The sequence below is a fragment of the Rhinolophus sinicus genome, chromosome 14 (genome assembly GCF_057876585.1).
Source record: "Rhinolophus sinicus isolate RSI-liver-muscle chromosome 14, RSI-T2T, whole genome shotgun sequence".
NCBI classification, from domain to species: domain Eukaryota; kingdom Metazoa; phylum Chordata; class Mammalia; order Chiroptera; family Rhinolophidae; genus Rhinolophus; species Rhinolophus sinicus.
In genome coordinates this window covers 15,762,991-15,786,398 of record NC_142514.1, presented here as the reverse complement: position 1 = coordinate 15,786,398, position 23,408 = coordinate 15,762,991, and the positions used below count along the sequence as shown (strand labels likewise).

The window sequence follows — 23,408 nt, the reverse complement described above, 5'->3', positions numbered from 1 at the left end:
TCTCAGCACAGGGAGAAGGAGAGCCAGGAATATGGGCTTTGAGGGAGGGAAAAAGAAGGATGCAAAGATTGGGGGGAGGCGACACTGAGAAGAGTCTTGTACTGAACTTGAAGTTTCTGCTGGACGGCTCACAGTGTGGTCCCCAGACCATCTGCATCAGAATCTCCCAGGGAGTTTGTTAACATTGGTCCCCAACTCAGACCCACTAAATCAGAATCTTTGGCAATGAGGCCCAGGAATCTGCATTTTAAAAGAAACTTGCTCCTAGATATTTCCTGCATTAGGTGATTTCTATGCCTCTAAAGTTTGGGAACCACTGTGTTAGTGTCTTGCTTCCCCTGTGAGGCCCCTCCCTGCCCCCAGAGACACCTCTCAGCATCTCACTGCTCTCCTCTGCACCTGACATACCCTTGCCTACCTTCCTTTAAGGCTGTGCTCTTCCCCATCTTGCTTTGGGCCATCTTCCTGATCTGGGAAAAATCAGGGATTCAGAGATTGGACAGGGAATTATATTCAGTGTGTCTCAGCGGTGAAGGGCACAGGCTCTGAAGTGAAACACCTGGAACTGGATACCAGTTTTGCTGTTTATCAGCTGTGTGACCTGAGGTAAGTCACCTAACCCCTCTGTGCTCCAGTTTCTTCATCTGTTAAATGGGGTTGTCAGTAACTAAGCCATAAAATTTTTGTGAGGAATCAATGAGGTAGTGATTGTAAAATGTCTCACACAGTGCCTGGCTCAGAAGTGTTCAGTAAAATGTCATCTGTTGACTATTTGAGAGCTTTGGGCCAATAACAAAAGAAGCTCAAGTGCTACCTCCTCTGAGGCCTTCCCTGTCTTACTAGAGCAAAGGTCAGTAAACCTTTGAAACACAGCTTTATTGAGATAGAATTCATATGCCATACAATCCACCCATGTAAAGTGTACAACTCACTACTTTTTAGTATAGTCACAGAGTTGTGTCGTCATCACCACAATCAATTTTCATCACCCCCAAAACAAACCCTGTGCCTGGTAGCCATCACTTCCCAGCCTTCCTACCCCTAAGCAATTAATCACCAATCTGTTTTGTCTCTACAGACTGCCTATTCTGGATATTTCATACAATTGGAATCATACAATATGTGGTCCTTTGTAGCTGGCTTCTTTCATGTAGCATAACGTTTTAACAGTTCATCCATATTGCAGCACCTATCACTAGGACATTTCTTTTTATTGCCAGGTAATAGTCTATTGTATGGCTTGACCACATTGTATTTATTCATTTATCCGTTGATGGACACTTGGGTTGTATCCACTTTTTGGCTATTATGAATAATGCTGCTATGAACATTCTTGTACAAGTTTTGTGTGGACATCTGTTTTCATTTATCTTGGGTACATACCTAAGAATGGAATTGCTGGGTTCTATGGTAACTCTGTGTTTGCCCTTTTGAGGAACCGCCAGACTGGTTTCCAAAGTGGCTGTACCATTTTACATTCCCATTCCAGTTTGTCCACTTCCTCACTGGTACTTGTTACTGTCTGTCTTTTTGATAATAGCCACACTCACGGGTGTGACATGGTATCTCATTGTGACAGCAAACTTTTGTTTAAGGGCCAGATAGTAAATATTTCCAGTTTTGCAGGTCGTAGCATCTCTGTGGTAATTACTCAGTTCTGCCATTGTATAGTAAAAGCAGCTATAGACAATATGTAAATCAATGAGTGTGGCTGTAGTCCGATAAAATTTTATTTAATACTAAGATAGGTGGCAGCTTGCAGACTATAGTTTGCAGGCCTCTGGTGTAGAAGAGCCGCCACCCCTCTCCTCATCTACCTAGCCATTCTCTATCCCCTTCTCTGGTTTTATTATTATTTTTTATTGCACTTATTAATGATGATGCTGTATATGTATTAGCTCTTGCTTAGTATCTGTCTGCCACGTCTAGAGTGTCTGCTTCTGGAGAGTGAGAATCTTATTGGTCAAATTCACTGTTAGCTCCCCAGCACACCATAATACCTGCCTGGCACATAGTAGATGCTCAGTAAACATGTGTTTGACTGAATGAATGAATGAAACACCATTTCCAGGTTACAAATGACTTATTCTCAATGTCTTTGTCTTTAAAGTTTTAAGCGAAAGTGACTGGCCCTGGGCCTGGAACTGCACAAATCATGAGATTTGGTGTCAGGTAGACCCTAAGTTGCACTCAGAGAAATTCTGTCTTGAGTGTAGCTGAGGCAAGAGTGAGTGAGGTGAGTGAGGAGGCTGGGTGACCACAGTGTCCCCAAGGAGCCATGGCTGGGACTGACCCCTTAGCCTGCACTCAGCCCAGCCGCTCTGTCCTGCTCAGATGCCCCCTCCTCCACAATCTGTACACAGTGACGGTCAAAGGATGGAGCTTCAGAGAAAAAGCTGCTGTTTTCTGGTCTTTGTTATTATGACCTGAAAGCTGCCCATTTGGATATCATGCCTGGAAAACTGCACACTAATTAGGCCACATGAAGGTCAAGTTAAAAATAAACTTGTTTCCCAGGACCACAGAGGAAGGCTGTATTTGGGGCCCTTCTCCTCCACCCTCCACCCTCTCCCAACGTCCTTGTCATGCTCCTAATTCTTTCACACGTAGTCACAAATACACACACACACAGCATGATGGTGACAATGGGGTGAGAAGAACAGAGCCTTGTCTAGGACAGGACTCGGCTAATTTCTGATATATGCAAGTGAGAGGGACACTGCAGGGTGCCCACCTAGAAGCCATCCTGCTTCCTTGCTCACAGAACCCCAGATCAGTTCAAATAGCAACATGCCCAGTCTCCTAGGAGGTGAATGGTGATTGGCTTAAACCAGATGGGCTACTTCTATTCCCTTTCCTAGGGATTGGTCAAGGGATGCACATGTGACCCAGTTCTAGCCAATGAGATGCTAGTAGGGAGACCACAGGCAAGATTTGCTAGGGAATAGGGGGTTTCCCAGGAGCTGTGAATTTCAGTACAAACCGGGAAAATACCAGGCAAACCAGGACAAGTTGGTCATGTAAGATGTAAGGGGAAGTTGGCTGGGGGCTTTAGGAAAGATACTTCTCGCAGGAAAAGAGACATGCAAGGGGAAAAAAACTTCTTTCTGCTTGGGAGCAGCCCTGTGAGAATGGAAAGGTAGGGCAGCCATCCTGAGATCCTGCAGGAAACATTGCAGATGCTCTGAGGATGGCAGAGGGGAAAGAGCCAGCCCAGTTCCTTGACGGCACCATTGAGGCACTGAAGCATCTGTGGGACCTCCTGTCTCAGATGTTGGGGTAAGTGAGCGGCAACCATTCTCATAGTTTAAACACTGTCAGCTGGATTTTTTTGTTACTTGCTGCCGAAAGCGTCCTAACAGATACCAAGAGGATACACCTCTTTTTTACTACCTTGCCCTCCCTTAGGTTGGATAGCAGCAAGGTTGGGCAGCATGAGGCACTCTCAGATTGGCAGAGGCTTGGGACTTTGGGCGGGGAAGTAGGGACAGGCAGAGGATGTTTCAGTGTGAGTCAACAAGTGTGATAAACAGCTTATGTTCATTGGCTGCTTCAAGAGGCCACCCAGGGATTCTCAATGCAGCATGCGCACTCCCTGAGGTCTGCAGGCACATTTGGCAGTAGAGGAAGTGGAGGCTCAGAGACGGTGACTCATCTGGGGTCATACTTACACTAACTACAGGCATGTGTCACTTAGCGATAGGGATATGTTCTGAGAAGTGTGTCGTTAGGTGATTTTGTCATTGTGCAAACATAAACCTAGATGGTATAGCCTACTTCACACCTAAACCCTGTATATAATCTTAATGGGCCCACCATCGTATACGTGGTCCATTGTGGACCGGAAGGTCGTTACGCGGTCCATCGCCGTAGCTTGAATCTAGGTCTTTCCCATCCAAAGTGCATGCTCTTTATTTTCATAGCACTGTCTTGGTTACCTCACAAAGAAGGATGTACCTCCTGGAACATTCCTGGTGACAGGGAGCTCAGTGCCCATGAGACACCCAGCTCATTTTTGGTCTGCACTGACTGTTCTTCCCACTGGGCCCAAATCTGATTTCCAGTAACTTCCACCTGCCGGTCCTTATCCTGCATTTCTGAAACCTGGAGGCCAGGGCTGTCAGCCTCTCTTCTCTTAACATAACTCAGGAAATAATTGTCCCATATTGCACTTGGAACAAATCACTATAGTTTATATACACCTGGCGCTTTCAAGCTGGCCGCACTCTCTCGCCCCCGGCCCCTGATTCTGTATCTGTACAACGGAACCCATGGACTTTTTGTTGATTCACGTTACGTTTCTTGTGGGCTCCTACATATCATTCTGCAGATTAAGCAGCTTTTGAATCCTGATTCTGACAGCCTGATGCTATATGCGCTATCCCTCCCAGCGTTGTAAGATCCTCATAGTAAACGAATCCCAATCATTAAAGAACTATTCCATCCTTTGGAGACAGGGCCAGAGCCCTTGGATGACCTTCTGCAGGCCAGCATTGCCGAACGTCATAAGGATGCCTCCTCTGGCAGAGGTAATTGTACTAAACTCCCCTCGCCCCCCCAACCCCACCTTGTCTTAGTCAGGTTCCCCAGGGAAACAGAACCAATAGGATGTGCATATGTAGAAAGAGATGTATTTCAAGGAATTGGCTCCCACAGTTGTGGAGGCTCAGTGAGTCCAAAATCTGGTGGGGAGCCCTACAGGCTGGAGATTCAGATGAGAGTGGCACGTTGACTCCAAAGGCAGTCTGCTGTCGGACCAGGAAGAGCCAGTGTTGCCAGTGAAGTCCCAAGGCCATCCTCTGAAGGATTCCCTCTTGCTTTGGGGAGATCGGCCCCTTTGTTCTAGTCAGGCCTTCAACTGGTTGTTCGAGGCCCACCCACATTATAACGAACAATCTGCTTTACTCAAAGTCCACTGACTGAAATGTACATCTCACCCAAAAACACCCTCACGGAAACATCCAGAATAATGTTTGACCACATGTCTGGGCACTGTGGCCCAGCCAAGCTGACAGTTGATGAAATTAACCGTCATCCCCCTCTTCCTTTCACAGCACCCTCCCAGCACATGTCACTCTGACCTGTGCCCCCTGCAGGGACTCTCATTGATCTTTGTACTTAGTACCTGGCACCCAGCCCGTGTTCAATTACTGATAGTAATAGCTAGCATTTATTGAGCTCTTACTGTGTACCCAGGTACTGCCCTAAGCATTTTATGAGCATTAACCCATTTAACCCATATAAATTTGGTCCTTTTATTTTCCTCCAGATGACAAATTGAAAGTCCAAGAAATTAAGTAATTTGCCTAGTGTTACACTGCTAGTATGTGGTAGAGCCAAAATTTGAGCCCTACAGCTATACCCCAGAATCCACACTCAACCCCAGCAGATGACATATAGTTGTGAGGGGTAGTGTCAGGTAGTGGAAAAGCATAGGTTCGGGAATCAGACAGACTGGGATACCTACCCCAGCTCTTCCATTTACTTGTTTAATGTCTGTGTGCCTTGGTTTGCTCTTCTGTCAACGTGGATATCAATAATGCCAGCCTCCTAAGGTGGTTGGGGCCTGGCACTGCGCCCAGCAGTGTAGTCAAAACCAGGGGAGATAACTGAATGAGACCAGGCCACGGTTTACTCAGGAGGAATTTTTGTTGAGCACCTACTATGTTCCCGGTGCTTTACAGACATTTTCTTATTTAATCTTCACATCAACCCTGGGACGAGTCCGTGTCTTTATCTCCCTTTTCCTGACGGGGGAAATGGAGCTTAGAGCACTAATGACGCTCATAACTGGGCCCTGATCCCTCCCACTGTCCCTATATATATTGCAAAGCCAGTGCTCTTTCTCAGGGATCACAAACTCAAGGAAATATAGGGGCCTTTCGTAAGTTTGTGAAGCACTGGGTGTGAACAGTAGAGAGATGTGGCGACTCATGGAGTTCACATGCCCTCTCTAGATGTGGCAGCCACCACTCATCTCCAACTGACTTGTGCTGTGCAGAAATGTACCAGCTCTGCTGATTTTTAAGAAAGTAAGGAATCTGAATGTTTTATGCAGTCTCCTTATTTTTAAATGGGACAACTAGTGAAAAAACAAAACAAAACCACTGTGCAACTATGCCGACAACAAAACAAGCCTGACAGCCAGATTCAGCCCCTGGGCCTCCCTCCAGATGGCAACCTCTGACCCTCCCCCTGCTATTGGTTAGTTTCTGTACCCTATATGGCAGTTGGATTCCTCATGGAGCTCACAGTTTATCTGGGGACCAAAGTGCATGAGCAGATTAGAAAGCCAGGCAGCCTGTCTTCCCCTAGGTCTGTCCTATACCCCACTCTGTGCCCCGCCACCTCAGGTGCCATTCCAGCCACCTTCCTGTCACAGGAAAGGCTGGCTTGTGGGTGAGGGAAAGCACAGTGCCCTATTTTCACTGTCAAGGGCAAGGACCAGAGGAAAGCAATCCCCTGCATCCGGGAGTTTTAGGACAATGTATTTACCTGCTTCACAAGAGCCCCCTGCATTTTGCTCCCAAGGGCAAAAGCAGGCATTCCAGACCTGGAGGATATCAGATAGGACGCAACCTTGAAGGTCATCCAGGACAACCCTAATAAGATCACTGATATCAGAGCAGCAGCTCACACATTTTGATGGCTTTACCTCCTGATCCCTCAATGACTCAGTGAAGTGGGAATTACTATTATCTCCATTTTGTAGATGGGGAGACTGAGACTCAGAATGGTTAAGTAATTTGCCCGAGGTATCACAGCAAGTAAATAGCAAGGCCAAGATTCACAGCTAGGCAATGTGACCCAAAAGCAGTACTGCTAGCTATCAGCCCATGCCACCTCCTGAGCCACAGTCCCCGCAGGTGCTAGATTCCTTGGCATTAGCACCCGGTACCCTCAAGTTCTGCTCACATACCGAGTGACAGGGAGCTCACTACCTTTCTATTTTTTTAAACCATGGCCACACTCACCTTGCACGAAGCAGGCATGATGCTTTGCACTGGGCATTTAAAAAAAAAATGCTTCAGATCATTCCACCCTTACAACAGTCCTGAATGCTCCATATTATATCCATTTTATACATGAGAAAATAAGGGCTTAATGTGATGAAGGAACTTACCCAAGGTTACAAAACTAGTTAGGGACAGACTGAGATTCAACTGTATGTCTGTTCTTTATCTAGCTCAGACTGAAAGCTTCGTTTGGTTTTGGGGGGAGAAAACTCTGTCTCCCTGAAGTAGCAACCCTAATTCTTAGTTCGCCCAGTTCTCTTCCTCAGATGCTGTCTTCAGAAGACAGACACATGTACCCCTTGAGTCTTTTTTTATATCAGAGTCAATATTCTGGCTCCTTCAATTGTTCCCCATAAAATGTGGTTTTGTGACCTTCCCCTGCCCCCTCAGCCATCAATTTGTTCATCCTCCTATGAATGAGTTACATTCTCTCCTTGTCCTTTTCAAAGTTCTAACCAAAAAGAACACAGGACTGCAAACATGGGCAGAAGGACTATCACCTCCTTCTTTGTACATATGTTGTTTCTATTGATGCAGCCCCAAACCCAGTAAAGCATCTTCTGTGTATGAAGCACTGCCCCCACACGTGTGGGATAGAGTGAACAAACCAACAACTTCCCTGCCCTCCTGGAATTTACATTCTGCCCACTGAAATAAGGTCACATGATGTCACTTAGGGAATGCCAGAGCTGGTAGGACCCAACCCCTACATTTATAGATGAGGAACCTGAGCCCAGAGAGGGCCAGTAACAGACCCAAGATAGAATCAACATTCTGCCTTTCTCTGAACTCCAGGTGCAGGTGAGCCCTGGGGCCTTAGAAAGGGATATAGACTGAGATGAAAATGCCATCCTTGAGAATTTTTTCTGAGTGTGTCTACCTACCCTAGGCCTCCTTCCTCAGAGCTGTCATCAGAAATCCCGATGTATTCCAAATATGACCACCAGGTGGCGCAGGAGGAACAGGAAAAGGCGCGGAATTCAAAGGTGGATGGGCACCTTCCTTATTGAGAGCAATGTCCCTTAGCAAGTGGGAGTGGTGAGGTGCGGAGCCTGTGCTTGCTCTAGGACAGCATGAGGGCAACTGCGTTATACAGAGGTGACTTCTGCCTCAACCAAGGAGACAGCATAAGCTGGTTGGTAAAAGCTTGGACCCAGGTGTCACACAGACTTGGTAGGAAATGTAGCTCCCTTTGCTGCTTTATCATGTCACCTCCCTGACACCTAGCCTCTGACACATAGAGTGGGTGCAAGATAAGGTCCTCATTTCCCAGGGCTCTACACAGAGCTAAAGTTATTGGTGCTCTCTTCCTGATGGGTCCCTTTTCCAGGTGGACCGTGGGCACCTCCCCCTGGCAGAGAAGTCTCCTTCAGGTGAGGTTAATGGAATCTGACAGCCTCACAGCCCAGCTTAGGGCTGACACTCGTTCACATTTTTTTTTTTTTTTAAATCTCACATCACACAGGGCACTACACATGCCAAGGCTCTGAAGCTGGGAATTATGGATGTTTGGAGCCATGGGGCCAAGGATGCGTGAGAGAAAAGAGGCTTGGAGAAAGTGGGCTGGGCTTTGGGGACTAAAGCAAGCTATTGACTTTGAACTTTAAACTGGGAGCAACAGGGAACTATTGAATATTGTTCTGCAGGGGAATGAATTGGTTAGATAAGTGCTGAGTGTGATCACTTCGGCTGTGTGTAGAGGGAGGAATGGAAGTGGGAACACCAACCAGGAGGCTGAGTAAATAAGAGCTGCAGGCTGGACTTGGATGATGGAGATGGTGTTTTATTTCCCATCCTTCAGAGCCTCAGATCAGCTAGAGGCACCTCTGTGAAACTTGTCTGTCCTGTCCAGGAGATAGTTCCTATGGGGGAAGGGCCAGGCAGAAGGAGTAGGCGGCCCTGCATTAGGTGTTTCCTCGAATATCCTTGATAAAAACCGACAGACAGCCGAGGAAGGGAGTGGTTGGCTAGAGAGACAAGATCCTGGATCAGGTTGGAGGGTAGAAACAGTGTCATAATGGAACATACACAACTCTTTCATGTCCCAGTTCTGCCACTTCCTAGCTGTGTGACCAAAAACAGGTCACTTTGTTTCTCTGATCCTCAGTTTCCGCCACTGGAAAATGTGATTATGACTAGGGCTCACCCCTTGAAGCTGTCGTATATAAAGCCCAGTGCTTTCCACCCAATGTGTGGGACCTTCGGGTTCTCAGTCCCCCTTCAATGACAGTCTGTTATCGTGGCACCGTGGTGATTCCTGTTCTGTGGCACCTCTTCAGCCCAGCGTGGCTCCCAACACGGGCCAACCTAGGGTGCACACCACACTGAGTTAGGCCCAGGAAGTTCCAGCCAGAAGCAAAGAAATGATGATTTGGTCAGCCCAGGGTCCCATTCTGGGGGGAAATATACCATTTCTCATCTACTTTTTGAAACTTTAAAAATTATTCTCCTTACTCCAGGGGTCTCAGGTGAGATTCACTGTTTTATTTTGTTGGTGTCTTCCTTATGTGTGGATGCTTGTGTACTGCAGTCTTTCTATAGTACCAGTTATTGTGGAAAGTGTTTTGTATATATTCTTTTATGTAATCTTTACAGCAACTCTCTTAGGTAGGTACTACTTGTTACTCTCTCCACTGTCTGGGTGAAGAAACTGTAACGGAAGCAGTTAACAAATGCACCTGGGTCTGTCTAACACCAACCCCTTTGTTCCTCACTGCGACACTAACCTGCCCTGTGGACAGTCAGCAGAAAGGTACATAGGGCCCTAGGTTACCCCAGCAACCTGCCCCAGAATTCCTTAGTGAGTAGGAAGCCAAGGCTTATCTGGTCCAAAAGCCAATAAGAGAAATAACCATGTGACATAGGGCCTAGCAGTTGTCATAAAACTCTGTTTGAGGCACTATCCACTGTGTTAGTTGGAGGGTCCCTTATGTAATACATTTCTCTGAGAGTTTAGTGCAGGGAAAAATTTGTCTCTCCCAAATCACTGACCTGATTCTTCCAATCAGACTATAGCAATAGATCATTCTTATACAGAATTTACTAAGTGACAGGCCTGTTAGAAGAAATGAATATGTCTTAACACATTTAATCCTCCCAATAACCCTAAGAAAGGGGTTTTATTATTATATTGTCCCCATTTTTCAGACAAAGAAACAGAGCACAAAGAAGTTAAGTAATGCCTAAGGTCACATGACTAGCAAGTGGTAGAGTTGGGCTTCAAACAAACACAGTCTGGGTCCAGGATCTGTGTTTAATCACATATATACTACTACTTCCCATATAATTTGTAACTCATCCTGTTTCCCTCTTTGCTTTGACTGCCAGGAAACTCAGAGGCATGGTTTTTGTCCTGTCACAGTTGCTAACCTTAGAAAACAGTCTAGCATTTCTTCTATAATTAGTCAAATCTTCATCTTTCTTTGCTCCTTTTCTATTGCCCTTTGGTTCAGGCTTTCATTACTCCTTGATTCTTGCTCTTTAATTATCCATCAAATAGGCTTGAGGCTGCAGTGGAAACCACCTCAAAACCCTTTTTGGAATAGGCAGTAGTACCTAATGCATCAATGAGATGAAGAGAGACTAGTTTTGACCAGCTGAGCCAGCTGGACACAGTGGGTGCTGGATGGATGTCTTTTGAGCATCTTCTAAGCGATCAACACCGTGCTCCGCACTGTGGAAGATAAAACAATGAACCCTGGTTCGTTGCAGTGTTAGTTATGCTAACTGCTGTAATGGAGAAAGCCTGAAATCTCAACGCCGAAATACAGTAGAATCTAGTTCAATATGTGCCCTACTCAGTCAAGCAACTGAGTGAGACCCAGGCTGACCAAGGCTCTGCCACGTCCAACATGTGGTTTCCGAGTTAGCCCTGGTGTTGGCATCCAGTTGGCAGATGGGAGAGAAAAGAGTGAGCTTTGAGAAAGCAAAGACACTTCTTCTCTTGGATTTGGCCTGGGTACGGCACATGTTGTCTTTGCCCATATCCCACTGGTGAAAACGAGTCACATACTTAATTGCAAGGGGTGCTGGAAAATGTAGTCTGAGCTGCTTTTCTCCAAAACAACTCTGCACATGGAAAAGGAACATCTTTGGTGAACAGCTGACATTGTTCCAGTTCACAAGGAACTGAAAATTGTTGAGCCATCTACCCTTATAAAATGACGAAGAACACCATGCAAAATGTCTTGTTGCCACGAGGAAGGAAATGATCTTCCTTTGTTTACAAGTAACCCTGAGCAAAATGGAGTATTCCCTTACTAGACCAAAACTATCTGTCCAACAGGGGAATGCGCCATTATGGGAAAGAGAAAGTTCATAGTGATGAGAACTATTTAAGCAGAGGCTGAATTTTCATTTGGCTAAAGGTTCTAGACGGTGTCAAGCTAGATGCCTCCTACCAGTCATTCTAACTTTGCGCTTCTGCGCTAGGCTCCATTGTCATCTCTGAGCACTGATTTTTGTGCCAAGTGTCAGGTGGGGTTTTGGGGACTCAGAAACAAATGAAACAAGGTGCTGGCCCTCAGGTTACTCAACTATAATGAGCTGAAGCAGGATATCTGGGAAGCAGGATAGTGGAATGATCTGAGCTCTGGAAATAGGAGACTGGAGTTTAATTCCTAGCTCTGTTGCTTTGTAGCTGTGTGACGTTGGAGGAGTCACTTGGCCTCTCAGGTTCTCAGTTTCCTCATTTATAAAATACATACAATAGTTATCGTCATAAATTTTAAGGACTCAATGAGGAAATATTTTTAGAGTATTTGTAGCACAATGCCTGGTATGCAGTAAGCACTTTATTTTATTAGTAGTAATAGTTTTATGATGGTCTTGGGTAAGTCACTTCATTTTTTAAAGTCTCAGTTTTCTCATCAGTAGGATGGACTTAATAAACTCACATCATGGGGTTGGAATCTAGCTGTGTTGTGGGGCTTAGGGTCTGACATTTGCTCTCTGCTTCCTCATGGAGTAAATGGGTGGCATCATACCAGGCTGTAAGGACAAAGATTATGGACCTAAATCAGCACCGTTCAGGCACAGAGGAGGAACCGGAGTTACTGTGTTTCCCTGAAAATAAGACCTAGCCGGACAATCAGCTCTAATGCATCTTTTGGAGCAAAAATTAATATAAGACCTGGTATTATATTATATTATATTATATTATATTATATTATACCCGTTCTTATATTATATTAAAATATATTAATGTTAATTATATTAATGTAATTTAATTATATTATATTAATTTTATTATGTATTAACATTGACATTAATATGTTAATGTTAATATATATTGATATATTAAATTATATTAATTTAAATACATTAATTAATTATATTAATTTTTGCTCCAAAAGATGCATTAGAGCTGATTGTCCAGCTAAGTCTTATTTTCGGGGAAACAGGGTAAGAAGGACGTGATTTCCTGGCTACGCTCCCGGGGAAGGAGGTTTGTGCTGGGTCCCATCCCCTGGCTGGTCCTGCTCAGGAAACGCGGAGAGAAAGCCAGGAACCAGGCTTGCCAGTCCCCGCGGCCCCTCAGCGCCGTCCCTCCTCCCCTGCCCTCGACTGCAGGAAGCCGGCTGGCGGGAACGCCCTGCCTGGTGGGTGGGAAAGGCCGGGAGCGCGCTGGCCCCGCCGGCTTCCCAGGCCCGCGGCGGCGGCAGCGCGTAGAGCTGTCACTGCGGCAAACGCGCCGCCCTCCCCCACGCCGCCCGCCCTCGCTCCTGGTGCAGTCTGCCCATTAGTATTTCATGGAAGTGCTGCAGCCCCATTCCTGGGCAGCCGGAGCAGAGGCTGCGTCCTACAGGCTCCATCGCCCACCCGGCACGGAGCCCACGCCGCTGGGGCTGGGCTGGGGAGGGAGAGGTATCCAACCCTCCCTTTTGGGAAGTGAGAAGCTGAGGCCTGAGGGTTTGTAGGTGAGTGGTCCAAGGTCACGGCTAGTGAACGGCAGGACCAGGATTCGACCCGTGGTCTGTTTTGACTCTAAAGTCCGTTCCTTGAGTCTGTGGTTCTGGTCCGGGTTCGGGTGGGGGGTGGGTTTCATGTTCATGTGGAAGCTCAATAACAGGAGGTCTGAATCTGGGAGCTACCGATGGCCTCCACAGGTCCGTGAACCCCTTGATTTTGTGTGTAACATGTGTGTTGCATTTTTCTTCAGAGTTTCAAAGGTGTCAGTCACCCCAAAAGGATTAAGACCCACAGCTTTCTAAGGCCCAGCTGTTCCTCTATGGGGACTCCAGCTGTAAGAGGGCCTGAGGTTCCTCTGCTGTCTATAGCATCTTGACAGTACCTCTGCAAGGTCTACTGCTCCTCTGGAGGGACTTGGGGTCTCTCTCTACAGGATCCTCGGATCTTTCTTTTGGATCTTGAAAATCTTTCTATAGGGTTCTGGGTCTGGGGATTTGAGGTCCCCATGGGGCCCTTGTGTCTCTTTCTGAGGTTCAGAAAGAGAACACTATAAGGTCCGTGGTGTGAGTTCTATGAACTCCCTGAAATTGTAGGCAAGATTTTGTGGGGCTGTCTGTATACATGTAGTTTCTGGAAGAGGTGTTATGAATGTCACAGATTCTCAGAGGGGTCTCTGACCCCAAAGCTGGGAAAACATTGCTTTAGAGCATCCAGTGTTAGACCTTGCTCCCTTCGCACCAGTAAGAGCCAGGGAAGAATAAAATGAAAGAGATAAAAGGCATTGTTGTGTAGTAGACAGAGCATGGGCTATAGAGTCAAGCGTCTGGTTTAAAATCCCAGCTCTTCCACTTAGCAGTTGTGTGACCTTGAGCAAATTTTAACCTCTCTGAGCCTGAAGGCCTCCTCTTCTAGGAAGCCTTCCCTGTGTCCTGGATTGAATTAAGTCCCCACTCCACATCTCCAAAGCCCTCATAGCAGCTGGCCTGATACTTTGTAGCATTTAATGCAATTGCATTGAGGTAATTAATTGTGTTTAATATTGTCTTGTCTCTCCACCCCACCAATCATAAGCTCCAAGTAGGCAGGGACCTTTGTTGTCTTATAGTCTGTGCAGTGCCTGGCACATGGTAGGCTTTCAGCCATTTGTTATGAAATAAATAAAAGAGTGAGGTAATGGATGGATGCATGGCAGATGCTGCACTGGGGGCAGAAAGGGATCCGAAATGAATAAGCCTCATTTCCATCTTGAGGAGGTCCCAGGCTGGTGGGGAGAAGAATATGAGTCCATGCAAGGAAGACTGTCCTAAATGCGTTAAAGAGGGATAATCGTTAATGAAGATACACACGAAAGGGGAAAGCACCACGAGATCCAAAGATGAGTGGGATCCAGTCCCGAAAGAGCTGATGTAAACAACTTCCCTTTGTATTATGTGTTATAATGCACAAAGCGCTTAACTTACACCAAATATACAGGTATGCCCTGATTCTGCAGAGATGGGGAAACTGCTGCTGAGAAGAGTCAGCAGCTGGCCCAAGGCCACCCAGGCCATCACCCAGGCCTGAGTGCACGGCTCACTGGCTTCGGAATTCACGCATCCTTCAGGAATTGGGCTTTGATGTTGTGAAGGCCTTGGTTTAGATCCCACTAGATGTGAGACTTGGGGCAAGTTACTTTACCTCCTTGAGCCTGTTCCCCTAATCTGCAGAATGGGAATAATGACGCCCATAACCTATATGAGACAGTATCTAATGTGCCCAATATAATGCTTGGTTTATAGTAAAGGAACCGTAAGTGTTGGAGGAATGAATGAAATATATGTGTTGGTCGGTGTCCTGAAATGTGAGAAGGCTTAAAAATAATGCCATTTCGGGGATGGTAGGAGGAATTGAGGGTGATTTTATCCCTTACCACTCTTACTTTCTATGATTCCTGTGAGGCCCAGCACTGGTCTCAACCACATTATTATACTTTATTGTTTGCAAACCAATAAAAGTGAAGCAACCCCAGCACGGTTAGCTTTTTTTTTTTTTTTTTTAATGTATTTCTTTACTGCCTTTTTCCTGATGACTAAGTAATAGATCCTTCTTGTAAAACAATTAAATTGCAGAAAGATATAATGAGGAAAATGAAAGTGAAAATTTAGGCACATTAGGCACAAGATGCTGACATATTGTTATTCTTTGGGAGGTGGGGGAGGGCATAGGACAGGGAGCGAAAACAAAAAAAGTCTTCCTGCTTACAAGTATCTGGCTTTGTCATGATTCCCGGGAGTTCCATTAGGAATCTTGTTTTTGGTTGTAGTATTGGAAGTTCAAGTACAGCTAAGGGCTGAAGAGGGGGTAGAAGGTGAGAATTGTCTGGTCAGGAGCTTTCCCTGGAATGCCATGCAGAATGAGATGGGACCTGTGAAATTTTCTATGGCAGTGTGCATAATTGTTTCAGATGCCCATTGTTGATTTGTCTTATAGCTGTATTTTCACCCCTTTTCTTCCCTCTTAGCATCTAGTAGAGTCTCTTTTGAAAGTTCCTGCTACACACACACACACACACACACACACACACACACACACAGAAAAGCAAATCAAAAAGTAAGAAAAAAGGGTGAAAGTGTCCTACTTAGTTATCTGTATTCTCCGTATCTTCATGCATATGCTAAGCTAAGTTATAACCATGGGATCCTACTACACCTGTAACTTACTGTTGTCATTTAACAATACCCAGTAGACACCTTTTCTTACCTGTTCATGAAAATCTACCTCAGTCATTTAAGCAACTGAGCTTCTTGAGGTCAGAACTATTAGTTAGCCCTACTTCTAGTCCAGAGACCAGCACGTGACAGGCCTTACAGGGAGGCCATGCGGAAATAGTAACAGCAGCCACCACATCCTCGCATAAACTAGGTGCCAGGCTCTGAACTAAGCTCTTTCATATGTTATTTTATTGAATCCTCACAGCCACTGTCGGATATAGGCACTATTATTATTCCCATTTTTCAGATGAGAAACTGAGGTGCAGAGACTTGACAGTCCAAGGTCACGCAACTGGTAAGTGGTGGAGCTGAGATTTGAATCCTGATCTCTCCTGTGCCAAAAGCTTTTGCTGTGAATGAATGAATAAGTGGTTGATGGGGTCATGGGTTTCGGGAGAAAGTTCTTTCTTTCTTTACAACCTCCCCTGTGTCCTGGGTTCTCTCTTCCAAGCATTTGCAGTGCCTGGAATCAGCGTCAGCACATGGGAAGGACTCAGTAAAGGCCCCCTCTTTGCCTGTAGTAATTCTGTGGCCATGCCTGCTTTTCATGGGAAGTAGCATTTTTGAATCTGCTGTTCTAAAAATAAGCCTCAATTTGTTAGGGGCTCTTGAGGACCAGCCGAGGCATTTCAGGACAGCCATTTGCCTGTCCACAGCACAGAGAATTAATTAGAATTCCAAAGCCCTTTCCCTCTTCCCACAGGCCAGCACTTTGGAAACGCCCAGTGCCTTGCTTCAGCTCTCCTAGAGGACGGTGGAGACGCCAAGGGCAGTTTAACACAGATGCATCTCTCTGTAAGGAAAGCGAAAGGAGAAAGACACAAGGGAGAAATGGGTCAGCTCTGCTGCAGAGAACTTGCAGAGAGAACCCCAAGCTGTTCCCACCTTGGAGGGTGCCAAGTGACAGAGACATTTTGTGTGTGTGTGTGTGGGTCAGATTTGACTCAGCAAAATCCCCCTAGGGTCTAGAAACTGAAGTGTTGGTTCGTGTTCTAGTGGCAGCTCTTCAGTGAGCCTCTCCCTCCCTCAGGACTTCAGAGTCTTCCACTATGAAATGACTGGGTGATTATCACTAGAGGTGCTATGGGGTGTTAGGAGCTAGAAATAACATTGATGATGATGATAATGAAAATAACAATGACAATTACAGTTGTTTAGGACCATGTGTGGATTCTGACCTTAAGGAAGTGCTAAGAAACAAATGGTTGGTCAAGTTGATACAAGTTAAAGAGTGTTGATGCCCACCTGAGAGTTAAGCACAATGTCAAGGATATTCCAAGCAAGGAGAGTGGGCTTCTGGCTGGGGGAAACTAGGAGTTATAAGTTGAGATGAGATAGCAAGGGAAGAGTGTGAGCAATGGGGCAGATGTGGGAAAGCAGTGGGTGTGCTAGGGGAAGTTTAGATAAACTGTACTGTGTGTGTGTGTGTGTGTGTGTGTGTGTATGTGTGTGTGTGTGTATGTGTAAAGGTAGGAAGAGATCAGACCAGGCCAGAGCTTTGGCCTTTATTTCTTAGGCAATAAGGAGCTTACACAAGAGATGTCTCAAGAGACCAGCTATGCTGCTGTAGTCAGAAAGGAAGCAGCCCTCAGCGCATCTGTGCCCTGGCTTGTGAATGCAGCTCTGTGCCAGTACGTGGGAGGGCATCTACAAGCAGGGTGTCTCGGCTGTGTCCTGTTCCATGCTGGATGTGCCTTGGGCTCCCTTCTAAAGCTCCTCTCCCACTTCTCTGAGCCCTAGGTACCTTGCACATAGTAGGTACATAGGAAATAGGTCATAGAATTATTGGAGAGACTTTTAAGGTCATCTGGTCATTGTCCCTCCCCATTTTAAAGAAGTTGAAAGTGACGGATGGGAAAGGACTTGTTTAGGATCACGCAATGAGTTAATACGAGTAGAAGAGCTGGGGACGGGAACCCATGTCTCCTAAGTCCAAGCTGAGTTCCTTTTCCACATTTGCTGAGTAATAGAAATAGTATTTGTTGAATGATTACTTCATACCAGGCTCTGGGCTAAACACCTTCACATGGATTGTAACATTTAATTTTCACAACCCTCCCTCCCCCCAAGAGAATGCCCCTCTTGAAAGCAGGACGTCTTGTCTTCCATTTTGATTTCCCACAGCGCCTACAACAGGCCCTGGGCACCTACATAGGCGAGCAATAAAAACTTGGCGGAGTCCAAGTCCTAGGACGAGGGGGAAAAAAAAAAACCGACGGAGGGGGCGGGGCATACAGGCCAGCCCCACCCCTCGCCGCAGACCCCGCCTTCTGGAACGCTGACGTCATCCTCCGGTCCCGCCCCTCATTGTCAGTCCGGGGGAGCCCGAGGAGGCGCCCGCCGCCGGGAGCAGAGCGCCGGAACCCACGGCGGGTTGGAGCGCGGGCCGGAGCAGCCGAGGTGAGGGGGCCAAGGAGAGGCGGCGAGAGCGCGGCGCGGGCGGCCGGGGCAGACGGGCGCGGGGAGAGGAGGGCTCCCGGAGTGGGTGGCCTGACCCGCTGAGGGGTCGGGGCACCCGGGGGCGACCGAGCAGAACCGGCGGGCGCAATCCGGGGAGGGCTGGGGGAGGGTGTGTGTGGAGTTGAGGTGAGGGGAGAGTTTGAGTGGAATTTTGGAGGAAGAGCTCGGAAGGGGAGATCTTTGGGGGTGAGACCTTGGGAATGTTTTTGGAGTTTTTGGAGGGGGAGGGAAGATTCTGAGCGACTTCTCGGTGGGAGCGAGAATCCGAGGAGAAATGTTTGGGGCAGGGAGCTAGGAGGACGTTTTCGGGGGGACGGAAGAAAGTTTTAGGGTCGAGTTTGGGATTGGGGGGAGGGCGCGTGGGGCCCGGTGGGGGCGGGGAGCGGCGCGGCGGGGCGGGGGGCCGGGGCCGCCGGGGAGGGGGCTGCGCGGGGCCCGCGGGCACCCGGGGAGGAAGGAAGTGATCTTACAGGAAGAGCCCGGGAGCTCCAGAAGAGGAGGAGGGAGGTTTGGGAGCGCTCAGACCGGCGTGCGGGACCGGGCTGCGGGGGCGCGGGCCAGGCGGGGAGGGGTCCCGCCGCCGCAGCTGTCGGCCCGCCTTGCCGGCCCGCGTCCCGGCGGATGCTGGTCTCGCAGCCAGACCGCCGGGCCAGGAAGGAATTCGAGGCATTCGCTTTGTTTAAGTTGCCAGTAGACAGTCCTTAGGACTAATTAATGGTGGAATCTGCAGGGGGACGCGGGCGAGTCGGGCCGGGGCCGTCCCCCGCCCGCCGCAGCCGCGGTGAACTTTCCGCAGCGCGCGCGCCGGCCTCCCTGCGCACCCCCACCCCTGCCCGGGCGGGGAAGGAGCCATGGCTTCCCGAAGCTCTGGAATGAAGTGCGGTTTCTGGGACTGGTGGCCTGGGGCTGCGGAGGCTGCCTGCAGGGAACCCGGCGTCCCGGAGCGTCTGGGCTGGTGGTTCGGAGTCCCGTTTAGCGCGCTCTGAGGTGCCTGCGGTTTCTGTTAATAACCTTGGAGGAGGCTCTGCGAGCCGAGAAAGACCATCTTGCTTTGGAGCATCTGTTTCTTCATCGCGTCAGCCCCTTTCCTAACACTGCAGAGCTTGTTGTGGCTTGTTTCGGAAATGCCGAGACCAGCGCTCACACTTGAGGGTGGGAGAGGGGAAGAGAATATGCACCCCCCAAAAACGCTGCAGTGCGATCTCCACAAAGACTGAAGCTGCTTGCAGATTCTCCGTCGCACCTTCACTGACTTGAATGACCTTGGGAATAGCATTGTGCGTCTGAGCTGGTTGCCTTATTTGTCGGTTGAAGAGAAAATACTCTCTGGACTTCCCTGCCTTTGGGGATATTTTGATAGGTGGGGTTTGTTCAGGGCTTTTTACAAATTGCTGCAGTGCTGGCTTAAGGAGCTGGACTAGTGTCAGAACCAGGGGAATTTAGATCACCTAGTAAGATTTTACTACTTCAGATTAGGGAGGGAGGGGTTTGGATTTTAGGGGGGATATTTCCCTTCTGAGAATCTATTCAGTATGTTCCAGATTGCTTTCTGTCACTGTGTGCGTGTTTGGTGTGGTTAAATTGAATAACCACCATTGAAAATTCTCTTGTCAGAAATAATTATTTTGCTCAGAATTCCCCTTGGGGCAGATTAGGGTTTTGCTCAATTTACTCAGAAGAATTTTCCAGGTTACTAAAATTAAATCACTTTTCTAAACATAGTAACTAAAGTTTGAAAAACGAAACTGTGGGATGGGAAGGGAGTTGATTAGAGTATGAACAAGGTAGAAAATACAAGTTCATTGTTCTGTGATTACTAATAGGGATTGGGAATTAGCCTTGATTAATAGATGTTTTTCTTACTCTTAAATAATTTAAGACCAGGAAAGGGAACTAATATTGTTGAGTTGTTTACTCTGCCCGGTAATTGTGTTAGGTGGGGTATAGCTCACATAGTCGTCACAACAATGCTGTGAGGTGGTAATTGGCATCCCTGTTTCACAGATGAGCAAACTGAGGGTCAGACTGTAAAGGGACTTTCCCAAGTTTATAAAAACAGCTAGTAAGAAGTGGAGCTGAAATTCAAACTCAAGTCTTTTTCTAAGGTCCGTGGTTATCTCCACTAGGCATGCTGTGCTAGGAACCAGGAGGCCGAGTGTTGAGGCCTTTGACTCATCCACTGGCTCACTGTGGACCCTAGACTAAGGAAATTAAGTCTATTCCCCAATACGTTACCTTCTCCCGGCGCTGTTAGTATGCTTTTTGAGAGGGTCTTGTTTTTTGGTAGAAAGACAGACAAACAAGTAAGGCTGTGGTAGTGTTATGTCTTGTATGCAGTAGGTGCTTAATCATTTTTTTCTTAGGGAGTACCTGGGTGATCATAGATTGCATTTATGAAATGGAAGATGTTGGATAGCTAATGGTCCTTCCACTGTAGAGGCTATTGGAAAGGTGACATTCATGATCAGAAACTGTACCATTTTTCATGTACCTTGACTTTTTGGGACTGTCAGCTTATGAGAAAGCACATTGCATACAGGTAGGACCCAGATAGTCAAGCTGAAAGATTTGGTGTAAACTTTGATGCACGTAGTAGATGCTCAGTAAATATTTGCTGAATGAGTAAATGCATACATTCTTTTTTTAAAGTCAGCTTTATTGAGGTATAATTTACCTACAATAAAGTTTACCAATTTTAAGTGTGCAGTTTGTGATGTGTACATGACAAATGTATATAGCTGTGTAATCACCACTACTGCCTTCATTTGTTTAATCTGTTACCTTTTAGGTATTGGTTAGCAGAGTGATCCCTGGGAATGTTGTCAAGTTTCTATGTTTAGATTCAATACTGGTGCGATCAGAATGAATATTAGCAAGTCAGTGTGCCAACTTTGCAGGAAATAGGGAAACCTTAGGTATTTAATGGTGAGGTACATGAGGATATTAAGAGAGGTAGAGATGGGGGACATTTATCAAATCAGGAAAGACGGATTCTCAGGGAACCATGTTTTCATTACTTTTAGTACAGAAGATACATTGTGGGGGGGGGTGAGGGAAATTACCCAATGATTTATGAAGGGGTTGAACTTTTATTTATCTTTCCTTTTTGAAATTGTAGCTCCTGAAATATAAAACTTAACACCTTTGGCTATGCTTAAGAAGTGCTTACATGTTATGGTTGTTCAAATAATTCTTAAGGGTGGGGATGCTATGAAATGATTGAAGGTTTTGCCCTTCCACCTATGACAGAATATCCTTAGTGTTTATCTCTAACTTGTTTTAGCTAATATTCCACATTTAGAAACTGCGTCTTGCTGTGAAGACGTAAGATTATTTTTTCCTGTTCACAATTTCTCAAGTCATTGAACTTGCCCCCAGTCTCCTTTCATTTCAGTCTCTGTCTTAGAAAATGCTTGAAACCTGTTACTGAGCTTCTAGAAGAAGCCCCATTTTTACCTCTTATTCCTTGTTTCTCTTTCTTTGTCCATTCTATTTCTGTATGTTGACTGTTTTACAATCATACTCCCCCACCTGTGAATCTTGAGAATGGAGACTTCTTAACCATCAGCACTCCATATACCATTAGGAAATAATAATTAAATTAAAATACCAGTCTACCAACTCAACATTTTGGATTATGATAGGGAGAAAAATAATAACTATGATGTAGTCATTATCCTCATTTTATAAATGAGGGGGCTGAGCTCAGAGAAGTTACTGCCAGAGCTAGTGAGGGGCAGACCATTGATTTTAACTCAGATATATGATTGATGCTCAGGTTTGGGATTTTTCTGTTCCATTACACTTTCTGGTGTATTGGGGTTCAGGGGAGGGGAAAGTGGGGACAAGGGAAGTGCTTGCAAATACCATGTTAAAATATAAGCCCAAAACATAAGCATTGCTTACCTTTTCAGGCATTGTTGTTTTCATCTATTCCTTTCTTAATTTCTAGAGCTATCACCTTACACACCTGCTTATAAATTATAAAGAACATATAGCTTATCCTTTATTGCAAAATGCCCTTCCCAGCATTTATTCTTTATAAACATGGTAGTACTTTGTATTCACTGGCTGTTTGATTTACTCCTCCCCCTATTTTGTGTGTATCTGAAAGCATCAGGTTAATCAGCCAATCAAGACCCTACATATTTGCATATGTCCCTCTAGTTCTGTTTTATCTGGATAGAGTAATATTTTAAAAATGTATATTATATCATTAAAAACTTGCATATAATTTTTAAAACTGATTACAACTTTTTAGTGAAGCATATGATATATGTATATACACACACAGAAACACATACAGGTATCGTAAAAGTACAGTTTGGTGACTTTTTTCACAAACTGCATATACCCGTATACCCAGCACCCAGATCATGAAACAGCATTACCAGTACGTGGGAGGCCCAATCACGTTCTTTCCAGTTCCTGATACCTTACCATCCCCCAGGGTGACTTCTAACTTCATAGATTAGTTTTGTCTGTGTATTTTTGTAAAAATGGAATCACATAGCCCATATTCTTTTGGGCCAGGCTCTTTTTAATGGTATGGCTATGAATGTACAGAAACTTCTAATGGTTTTCTTTTAGGCTTGGAATAAAATCCAAATTTAAACTCTATCTTGGCCTATAATGCCTTGTATATAACCTGGCTCCTGCCTGCCTCTCCAACTTCATCTTATGCCAGTCTCATTGTCCATTATGCCTCAGTCACACTAGCTTCTTAATTATTTAATTTTAAACTCAGCAAGTTCTTTCCTACCTCAGGGCCTTTGTATACGTGGCTCACCCTTCCTTGAACACTCTTTCCCCTGCTCTTTGCCTGGCTGCCTCCTTTAAGCCTCAGCTTATGTATCAGAGCTACTTTGCCTCATCATGCTGTTTTATTAGCCCTTTCCCGTTATCCCCTGTCACTGGCCTCTGTCGCCTCCCTTCCTACTACCTGTTACCTCTTATAATGCTATATCTGCTTCCATGATTATTATCTGTCTTCCATACTGGACTTCACAGGAGCAGGGAACTCGTGTGTTGTTCACCAGTGTACGCCTACGTAGTACCTAACACAATGACTGACACGTAATAGGTATTTAATAAATATTTCATGACCACATGTCCAATTCAGCACCTTGTTCCTTCCCATTATCTTTGGTCTTTTTTTTTTTCGTCTGCTCTTGAACCATTTAATCTTTTCCATCCTTCAAGGCTCAGCTCCGTTACCCCTCTTTGAAGTCTGTCTTGACTTCGCAATAGTAAATCCCTCCTTAAAGTTTTG

General features: G+C 46.1%; 1 protein-coding gene across 3 annotated transcripts in view; it reads left to right on the top strand.

Moving 5' to 3' along the window:
* Window positions 1–2,988: 2,988 nt before the first annotated feature.
* LUZP1 (leucine zipper protein 1) overlaps window positions 2,989–23,408 on the top strand; it is a 90,194-nt gene continuing 69,774 nt past the window's right edge. The window contains exon 1 of one of the 3 annotated variants that reach the window (XM_088790470.1): window positions 2,989–3,279. The gene's annotated coding sequence lies outside the window, so the exon portion shown is untranslated. Of the gene's footprint in view, window positions 3,280–12,665; window positions 12,935–17,927; window positions 18,077–23,408 lie in introns of those variants that run through there. The other 2 variants (XM_088790469.1, XM_088790468.1) reach the window with 2 other exon arrangements.